The following is a 10,704-nucleotide window of genomic DNA, read 5'->3' on the forward strand; positions in this document are numbered from 1 at the left end:
TTGTAACAGGGATAAAAGTTCCTCGTCGGGGACAAAATATCCTTGCCCTAATGATTGGTATGGGTTCCATAGATCAGCAAGTTATAACCTATCATGGGGATGGGTGAAAACTTATTTCACTGTTCAAACCTTTTGATCATTCATTCAAAAAGGATGCAGGTAACATCAGCTGGGTCACTTCTGGTTGAAAACAGTGAGTCCTATTGTTTGGACATTTTACAGTCCTTAAAAAAGCTCGTTCTTGGTACATTTGCAAAAATTAATAATTTCGTAGAGAGGCACTGATGTTCCTGAGGCACAAGTAACAGCTAAAGCTAAAGATGGGGGAAAGAACTTTAGGCTATTCACAGTACGTTAGTGAATGACATTAGAGAACTATGTATTGGCTGAATGATAAATTGCCCCAGGTTACAACTAAGAGCTACGTGAGACTAGGTGTAAAGGAAACACCACACCTTTTTCTAGTTAGTTAGATTCTTTAAAAGCCCTGAGCTAGGAGCTGAAGTATAGATCAAGGAACAGTTGCTCTGCCAGAAGGTAAGATAAGTAGTAGGTAATTCAAATGGAAAGTTTGTTTCGACTTTTGGATTTGATGTCTTAAGGCTTATACTTACTTGCAAGAAACTCGGATGAGTCTTCCACTTCAATGCCCCCGGCACTCAGGAGCAGAGCGGAGCTCAGCTTCATGTATTGCTATGTGGCCACGCACTCCGCTCCTGAATGCCGGTTGCAGGGCCGGATATTGATGTACGTACTCATCCGAGTTTCTCGCAAGTGAGTATAAGCCCTTAAAAAGATATTCATTTGTCAGCAGAACTTAGTATGAGGAGGAAGGAAAACTATTGTTAATCCATCAAGGTTTGATATCCTATTACTGGGATCTAATAACGATTTGGAGACAATCATATTGGATAATATTAATTTTCAATATAATCCATGTAAATTTAATGGGGAAAGATTAAAAAAAATTGATGAAATTACATATACTATATATTTAAGTAATGCAATTTTTTTCTCAGAATTCAGTTTTAAATGAAATCTTGAATTGAAAGCGCCCACTTTTAACACCATATTATTTTAGGTTCTCAGAATTTTGTGTTGATTAATTTTGCAATAAATCTTTAAATCATACAGGGTGCCAAATCTATTGAACCAGCACGTCAAATTTTTTTTTGTCCTTATACTTCTCATTTAATAGCAAAATTCTAGCAGTGTAATTTGGTTCTGTGATATCTCAACCATGTCAGATAACGAAGATAGTAAACATTCTCCTGTGTGAATAGGTTAGCCTCTTAATTCATGTGAAATATAGGAAGATTTAATCACTAATTAAGTTTCTCCCAACAGTTACAACAAAATGCCCAAGGAAAAGGTCTTTCCTCCTTGCTTCTATGCATGTTCTCTCATGCAGTTAAAAATACAATTATAAGGAGCCCAATTATATGAGTCTAAAGTATGATCTCCACTCAGTCACATTAAGGGTGATTAGAACTTGTGTGCGCTCTAAGCAGAATCTCCAGTGTGTTATATAAGAGGTATCTTTTGACTGCTCAGGCCTGTATCCTGCTTGTAAAAGCTGTCAAGAGGAAACCTATTGCAAGCAGAGAAGACTGTAAGATTGAAACCACTTATGATCATAGGATACACTGAGACTCTACAGTGTTAGGGGACAACAGTCATTCTGGGAACTGGATAGGACTGAAACCTGTATTCTGCATTAGGGAAACAATATCAGAGTGTTAGAGATGAATGAAAATGGAAAATCTATTGACAGAGGTATGTACAAAACATACATAAAGGCCTAATTATTATTTTTTAACAACGATTTATAAGCAAAAAATAAAAATAAATTGTATCTTCCTATGGTATACTGTGTTACTCTTCACTATAATCTGAAGGCAGTAAACTAGGGGTGGCTGCATATATTAGTAATGTCTATGTCTATACATAGCTCTGTATCTGACAAACAAGACTTCGATCATTAAGAAGTAAGAAATTACTTGGCACAGCATTGTGATATTTGGTGTTTAAAGAAAACCTGTCAGTTAATTAATGCTCCCCAAACCACTTGCAGCATGAATCAGAGCCTGGCTGCACAATTGGAAGCAGGTATATTGTTCTCTGAAAAGCTCTGGAGTTTCAGAGAAAATATTGTTATAAGATCAGGGACCATAGTTGGTGACGTCACGAGAACTGCACCCAGCTGGCTTTTCCCAGTGCTGTTGCAAGTTGACATATCTCTCCCATAGCAACAGACCTGACATTTACCTGGAATGTTGCAGAGAAAAACTGACTGGGTGCGGCATCGGACTAGTGTCGTCACTGACTATGCCTCTGGACAGTACTTTTAAATATTTTATCGCTGAAACGTTTTAGACAAAAATATACTCGGCTGCAATCATGCATTCAGGCTCAAATTCATGCTGCCTGTGGTTTGGACAGAATGAATCAGCTCACAGGTTCCCTTTAAAGAGAATCTGTCAGCTCCATTTTGTAATGTAAAGTAAAGACATTGTTGCAATGAGGCTGTAATACTGATACAATTGATAACTTTGATGAATAAATCTGCTTTCTCGTTCTTCTTTAATGACCATAAAAAGCAAATTTTACAAATATAAAGTCTTCCAAGTGCATTATTAACACATCCTCAGAGCACTTCCAGCCTCATTTGCTGATGACTTCATACTAGCTTTCCTAAGAATGACATATCAGATCCTTGCAGAAAAAGTATAATTTTTATTTAAGGATAAGCACCTGCTTTGACGCAAATTCTCCAAAAACAATTTACATTGTAGTAGACTGTATCTCTCGCAGATTGCTTCCCCGATATATCTTGCACCTCTATGATAGTCTCTCTCTCTCTCTGACTCTCTCTCCACACTGAACGCTATCTCCCTCTCTTATTCACTCCTAATGAATGCGTTTCGCTTTTTCAGGCTTTGATCATTCATCATGGGAAGTTTGAAGACCACGCTTATATTAATATTTGCTCTTTACATCAAACACAGCTGTTCAATCATATGTAAGTAAAAGTTTATGATGGATCAAATATAGATAATTTGAATTTTTTCCTCTAAATAGCATGTTGTACAGCAGCATTTACAGTTCTTTTAGGGGTTTCAATTGAAATCTTTTGGGGGGGTTGAAATAACATAAAAATGCACTCTCCATTAACACCCACTATCATGGTTCCCTATATATATATATATATATATATATATATATATATATATATATATATATATATGTCAGACTCATTGCCATGAGACGTAGCAATGGCACACAATAATTGAACAAAGAAGGGATATGTCAACCTGAGGCTACATTCACATGACTGTACCTTTGGTCCCTATCAACAGTATAAGGTTCGATTTTTACAATTCCACTATTTTTAGATTTAAATTTTATGGCGTTGACTGTGCATGACATGGTAACTTTGTTCATTGCTCTGTGGGTCACTAAATATGAAAAAATATATTTTGATTTGTGTTGACATATTCTGAGACTATTTATTGACTTAATGCAATTGCATAATGCAGTAATATTTCATAGGATTGATATATATGTTAAAGATATGTAAATGATGAAGAAATGGAGGCAAAACTTTAAAATAATCTCAGTTTATTCAGTATCGCATGAAGATATACACACACTTACAAACCTTGACATGCTATCAGTAAGGTGTCTGAGGAGTGTCCTTCCCTGTTGAATACACAAGGGCACACAAATCAACAAGATTCGCTGTTTGCTGCTCCCTGTCTAATTGCCAACCAATGATGTCCCAGTAGTGCTCAATGAGTGATAAGTCCAGAGACATTGCAGGCCATGACAGCACTTTGAGTCCATGCAGGTTGCTCACATGAACAACATGAAAAATTGGCTCCTGGGACACTTTTGCGAAATGGCCATACCCCTTCTCATTCCTAATGCTTTGCCTTGTTAAAATTAAAACACATATAGTACCCAACGATGCTGATGCTGTTGCAGCAGTGTCCGCACTTGCGTTCCTGAGGCTCACATGAGGTTGTCATGGTCAGGTGCCCCCTGTGCCCAATGAATGCTGGAACCACTGTCCCTGCCTTCAGACAAATCAAACACTAAGAGGAAGTCAGAGAGAAGCCTCAGCCATTGCTTCCTTTGATGTTCAACACATCCGAAGGAGGGGACAGTGAAGCTGAGGCTGATTTGGTGCATGGCTAATGTGAATTACCAACCTCACGTGAGCCCTGAGAACCTGAGTGCTCATGCTGCTGGAACAGGTTCTCCAAAGCGTCCCAAGAGCTATTTTTCAACATGACATTAACAGGTTGCATGCTGCTCACATTACTATGAGCGGCCTTCATAGCCTAAACATGCTAAGGTGGTCTCCAGGGTCTTTGGACTTGTCTTCAAACAAGCATATGTAGGACATCATTGGTTGGCAAATGCAAAGGAAGCTGTTAACCCATTATCTACCAATGTCCTTTTTTTTGGGACGCCTAATCTTTTGCTTCTAGCAACTAAGATTTTATAATTTTTATAATTAGGTCCAATTTTTTTCTGTCCTGAATGCTGCTGCCAGAATCATATTCCTCACCAACCGTTACACCGATGCCTCTACCTTGTGCCAGTCATTACATTAGCTACCCATCCACTCCAGAATCCAGTACAAAACTACTACCTTCATCCACAAAGCAATCCATGGCTCAGCACCACCCTACATCTCCTCTCTGGTCTCAGTCTACCACCCTACCCGTGCCCTCCGCTCCGCTAATGACCTCAGGTTAGCATCCTCAATAATCAGAACCTCCCACTCCCGTCTCCAAGACTTTACACGTGCTGCTCCGATTCTTTGGAATGCATTACCTAGGTTAATACGATTAATCCCCAATCCCCACAGTTTTAAGCGTGCCCTAAAAACTCATTTGTTCAGACTGGCCTACCGCCTCAATGCATTAACCTAACCATCCCTGTGTGGCCCATTCAAAAAAAAAAAACATAATCAGGTTCCTCTCATCATGTTCTCATACACTTTATGCAGTTAATAGCCCTCTGTGTCTGTACTGCTACATACTTAGGCTGTTAACTGGTTCATGCAGCTTTACATGAACACCCGAGCCTTACACTATGGCTGGTCCAAATAACTAAAGCAATTGTTACCATCCACCTCTCGTGTCTCCCCTTTTCCTCATAGGATGTAAGCTTGCGAGCAGGGCCCTCATTCCTACTGGTATCTGTTTTGAACTGTGATTTCTGTTATGCTGTAATGTCTATTGTCTGTACAAGTCCCCTCTATAAGTTGGAAAGCGCTGAGGAATATGTTGGCGCTATATAAATAAAAATTATTATTATTATTATTATTATTATTATTATTGTTTTGTTTGTAAAATGAATGTTTTCAAAATAGGAAATCATGTCATTGTCATTTTTAATTGAATATTGGGACACCCTTTTCTGAAAAATCCGTAAAATGAAAATTTCAAATTTGGCAAGTAATGGGTTAACAGTGGATCTTGATGTTTTTTGTGCTTAAATGCTTTCAACATAGTAGAGCATTCCTCACACAACCATGAATAACCTCAATAATAGCAGCCAAGGCATCTAAGTGTATGTATTTCTCTACATGTCACTCATAATCAATACTGGATAAATCTAGATGTTTTGAAAATTTTGTTTCCATGTTTCTATCATTTACATGTCATTAACATGTTAATCGATCCTGTGATTTTTTTATAATTCCATGACTTTTCTTTCTTGCTGTTACAACTTCAATGCTGAGGAGTGTTTTAAGATTTGTGATAACTACAAGATGAAGCTGTTAGGTCATCTTTGATAAGTTAATGTATCCACACAGGTATCATAATCCTAAATGTACTATTATGCACAATCACCTCAGTACTGACCTCCAGATTTAGTCATGGAAAATTCATGCAGTGGACACAAAAGGTGATGATTTTGCTTATCCTCCAGCAGGGTTAGTTATGTTTGTAAAGCACTCTTATTTGGTAAAGTATGACATAGTTATTGAGCATTGTATGAAAATAGTACTAAAAACTGGTTTTTCACCACTGTATGGAACTTACCGTATATACTCGAGTATAAGCCGACCTGAGTATAAGCCGAACCCCCTAATTTTGCCACAAAAAACTGGGAAAACTTATTGACTCCAGTATAAGCCTAGGGTGGAAAATACAGCAGCTACCGGTGAATTTCAAAAATAAAAATAGATGCTCCATACTGTTCATTATTGCCCCAAAGGAGGTTCCATATAAAGCTGTGCCATATATAATGCTCCATACCGTTGATTATTGCCCCATAGATGCTCCTTATAAAGCTGTGCCATATATGCTCTGCACTGTTCATTATGGCCCCATAGATGTTCCTTATTAAGCTGTGCCTTATATGCTCTGCACTGTTCATTGTTGCCCCATAGATGCTCCTTATAAAGCTGTGCCATATATGCTCTGCACTGTTCATTATTGCCCCATAGATGCTCCTTATAAAGCTGTGCCTTATATGCTCTGCACTGTTCATTATTGCCCCATAGATGCTCCTTATAAAGCTGTGCCTTATATGCTCTGCACTGTTTATTATTGCCCCATAGATGCTCCTTATAAAGCTGTGCCTTATATGCTCTGCACTGTTCATTATGGCCCCATAGATGCTCCTTATAAAGCTGTGCCATATATGCTCTGCACTGTTCATTATGGCCCCATAGATGCTCCTTATAAAGCTGTGCCTTATATGCTCTGCACTGTTCATTGTTGCCCCATAGATGCTCCTTATAAAGCTGTGCCATATATGCTCTGCACTGTTCATTATTGCCCCATAGATGCTCCTTATAAAGCTGTGCCATATATGCTCTGCACTGTTCATTATGGCCCCATAGATGTGCCATATAAATCTGTGCCATATATGCTCTGCACTGTTCATTATTGCCCCATAGATGCTCCTTATAAAGCTGTGCCCTATATGCTCTGCACTGTTCATTATGGCCCCATAGATGCTCCTTATTAAGCTGTGCCTTATATGCTCTGCACTGTTCATTATGGCCCCATAGATGCTCCTTATAAAGCTGTGCCATATATGCTCTGCACTGTTCATTGTTGCCCCATAGATGCTCCTTATAAAGCAGTGCCTTATATGCTCTGCACTGTTCATTATGGCCCCATAGATGCTCCTTATAAAGCTGTGCCATATATGCTCTGCACTGTTCATTGTTGCCCCATAGATGTGCCATATAAATCTGTGCCATATATAACGCTGCTGCTGCAATAAAAAAAAAAAAAACACACATACTCACCTCTCTTGCCTGCAGCTCCCCAGCGTCCCGTCCCGGCGTCTCTCCGCACTGACTGTTCAGGCAGAGGCCGGCGCGCACACTAGTACGTCATCGCGCCCTCTGACCTGATTCATAACTTTAATGAGCGGTCCCACGTGACTGCTGAACAGGGGAAGAGCTGCGGCACCCGAAGACAGTGTGACAGGCAGGGGGAGCGCCAGGAGAGCTGGGACTAGGTGAGTATGCCTCAGACCTCTCTTCCCCTCACCCGCCGACCCTGCCGCCGACCGTGACTCGAGTATAAGCCGAGAGGGGCACTTTCAGCTGAAAAATTTGGGCTAAAAATCTCGGTTTATACTCGAGTTTATACGGTACTTTGACCTATTTTGGTAAATTATTCTTTATTTCACATGCCAATCATACAGATTAAAGGGGTCCACATACCCCATAAAGCGTGTGAGAACAAGATATACAAGGATCCTGCTTATGAAGAAAATTTTGAATGGGCAACCCAGGGGTAGTTAGATAAATGTGAGACAGTAGGCCAGTCTAAAGAAATGCGTTTTTAGGGCACGCTTAAAACTGTGGGTGTTGGGTATTAATTGAATTATCCTGGGTAGCGCATTCCAAAGAACTAGCGCAGCACGTGAGAAGTCTTGGAGATGGGAGGTTCTTATTATTGAGGATGCTAACTTTATATCATTAGCAGAATGGAGGGCACGGGTAGGTTAGTAGACTAAGGTGAGGGAGGAGATGTAGGGTGGTGCTGAACCATGGAGCGCTTTGTGGGTAAGAGTGATAAGTTTATATTGATCTCTGGAGTGGATTGGTAACCAGTGCAATGACTGGTAGAGGCATTTAAAACAGATTATTGAGGGGAGAGCATGGTAAGAGGGAGACCGATAAGCCAACTGGAAAAAATATACCACGGTACTTGAACATTTTTCCATTGAATCTCAAAGATACTGCACATCGGGAAATGTTTTTTAGTTCTGACTTCAATATTTTGGTATAGTAGTCCCATGTACAGATACATTTCAGACAGTGAGTGCAATGTGTTCTATTTGATTACATGTATAATATGTAATATTAGAATACAATGCAGTGATGTTATCATATCTTGATGTATGCTTTGTGTACTCCAATAGACGTAGACATAGGTGCATGTATGTCTGGCTCTGCATTGACAACTCATGAAATAACTGATACTATTGGTTGCAATGGTTTCAATTCCACCTGTCCAGCAAATCATATATTGTAGCAAAATGGTTCAGGTGCTGGTCCTGTAACCTGATCACAATGTGTCGTGTCACTTTGGGTTCTCTGTCCTTGACCTCAGACTTGGAGTAAATGGTAAAAAGTTTTATGGCACGCATTTTTGGATCAGTTTTGCCAAAAGTTGTGATCTGTTTAGTTGCATCAGGCTCAGAAAACTAAGTCTGATGCAAAGTACAGGGTGGACCATTTACAGGGTGGGCTATTTATATGAGTACACCTAAACAAAATGGGAATGGTTGGTGACATCAACTTCCTGTTTGTGGCACATTAGTATATGGGAGGGGGGGAAATTTTTCAAGATGGGTGGTGACCATGGTGACCACTTTGAAGTTCGCCATTTTGGATCCAACTTTTTTTTTTCCAATGGGAAGAGGGTCATGTGACACATCAAACTTATTGAGAATTTTACAAGAAATACAATGGTGTGCTTGGTTTTAAGGTAACTTTATTCTTTCATGAGTTATTTACAAGTTTATGACCACTTATAAAGTGTGTTCAAAGTGTGTTGGATTGTCAAATTGTTCAAGTTGTGTTGGAATATCAATGCAACCCTCTTCTCCCACTCTTGAAACACTGATAGCAATACCACAAAAGAAATGCTAGCACAGGCTTCAAGTATCGGTTGTTTCAGATGCTGCACATCTCGTATATTCACAGCATAGACAATTGCCTTCAGATGACCCCAAAGATAAAAGTCTAAGGGGGTCAGATCGGGAGACCTTAGTGGCTATTCACCTGGCCCACAATGACCAATCCACTTTCCAGGAAACTGTTCATGTAGGAATGCTCGGACCTGACACCCATAATTATCTTTGGTCATCTGGGTCATCCTCATTGAGATGCTGCAGCAGCTGGATTTTGTAAGGGTGCCATTTGTGAGTAGCTAATATCCGCCAAAGGGATGTTCGATTGATGCCAGAAAGGAGCGCTGAATTTGCAGAATGGGCAAAATAAAAATTGGAACAGGACCATCAGTTTACACAGAACATTATGTTCAGTGATGAGGCAAACTTTTTTGGGTGGGCCATTTATGAATGGTGACAGTTTTCTTGTGTAGGGTGTCTTGCATTGAAATCTGCTGTAATGACCCGGGTACTATATTCATCAGACATCAACACAATTTCTATCAGCTCATCTTCGACATATCAATGGCTGTAAACAAAGAGAAACTTGTGAATAACTCATGAAATATTAAAGTTACATTAAAACCAAGCACACCATTGTTTTTCTTGTGAAATTCTCAATAAGTTTGATGTGTCACATGACCCTCTTCCCATTGGAACAATTAAAGTTGGATCCAAAATGGCCGACCTCAAAAGGGCCGACCTCAAAAGTGCCGCCATGGTCACCACCCATCTTGAAAATTTTTCCCATTCCCATTTTATTTAGGTGTATCCATATACATGGACCACCCTTTATATATATGAACCAATCTTTAATTTATTTGCTTTTTATGCCAAATGTTAAGTTTTATACTTTTAATGTTTTAATGCTTATCATTATCTTTTTTTTCCAGCATTCACATCTAGTAAGTATTTGCATGCTTTCTTCAGTTACTTAATATGTAACATAATTTTCGGACTACAAGACGCACTTTTTTCCCAAAAAATGTAAGGGGAAAATGGGGGTGCGTCTTGTAGTCGGAATATACTTACAAATTATGCGGCAGCAGCAGCGGCGGCAGTCCCGATGCAGCCATGCTGGTGCAGCTGTGGCTGTGCTGCGGGCAGGGACTGTGCTGCAGGCAGGGGCTGTGCTGTGGGGCTGTGGCAGCGGCTCTCTAGGCTCAGTGGGGGCTCCAACGGCATTTCTTCAAAGCCCGGAGGCCCCCCGCTCATCCGACATGTTGCGGTGGCCTCCGAGAACATAGGCGCCAGGAAAATGGCCGCCGGGCCGGTGCACTCTCAGATTCAAATCTCGTCAACGAGATCTCGTCTCCCGAGATCTCGGGGCGAGATCTCGGCAACAAGATCTGAATCTGAGCGTGCGCCGGCCCGGCGGCCATTTTCCTGGCGCCCATGTTCTCGGAGGCCACCGCAACATGCCGGATGAGCGGGGGGCCTCCGGGCTTTGAAGAAATGCCGTCAGAGCCCCCACTGAGCCTAGAGAGCCGCTGCCACAGCCCCACAGCACAGCCCCTGCCTGCAGCACAGTCCCTGCCCGCA

The 10,704-nt window shown here is 40.6% G+C and overlaps 1 long non-coding RNA gene across 1 annotated transcript; it reads left to right on the top strand.

The window, feature by feature from the left end:
- Window positions 1–418: 418 nt before the first annotated feature.
- LOC143815778 (uncharacterized) lies at window positions 419–10,074 on the top strand. Its single transcript, XR_013223796.1, has 3 exons — window positions 419–537; window positions 2,937–3,022; window positions 10,056–10,074. It is a non-coding gene; the product is annotated as an uncharacterized LOC143815778 (long non-coding RNA).
- The last annotated feature ends 630 nt before the right edge of the window (window positions 10,075–10,704 follow it).

The sequence above is a fragment of the Ranitomeya variabilis genome, chromosome 3 (genome assembly GCF_051348905.1).
Source record: "Ranitomeya variabilis isolate aRanVar5 chromosome 3, aRanVar5.hap1, whole genome shotgun sequence".
Taxonomy (NCBI): domain Eukaryota; kingdom Metazoa; phylum Chordata; class Amphibia; order Anura; family Dendrobatidae; genus Ranitomeya; species Ranitomeya variabilis.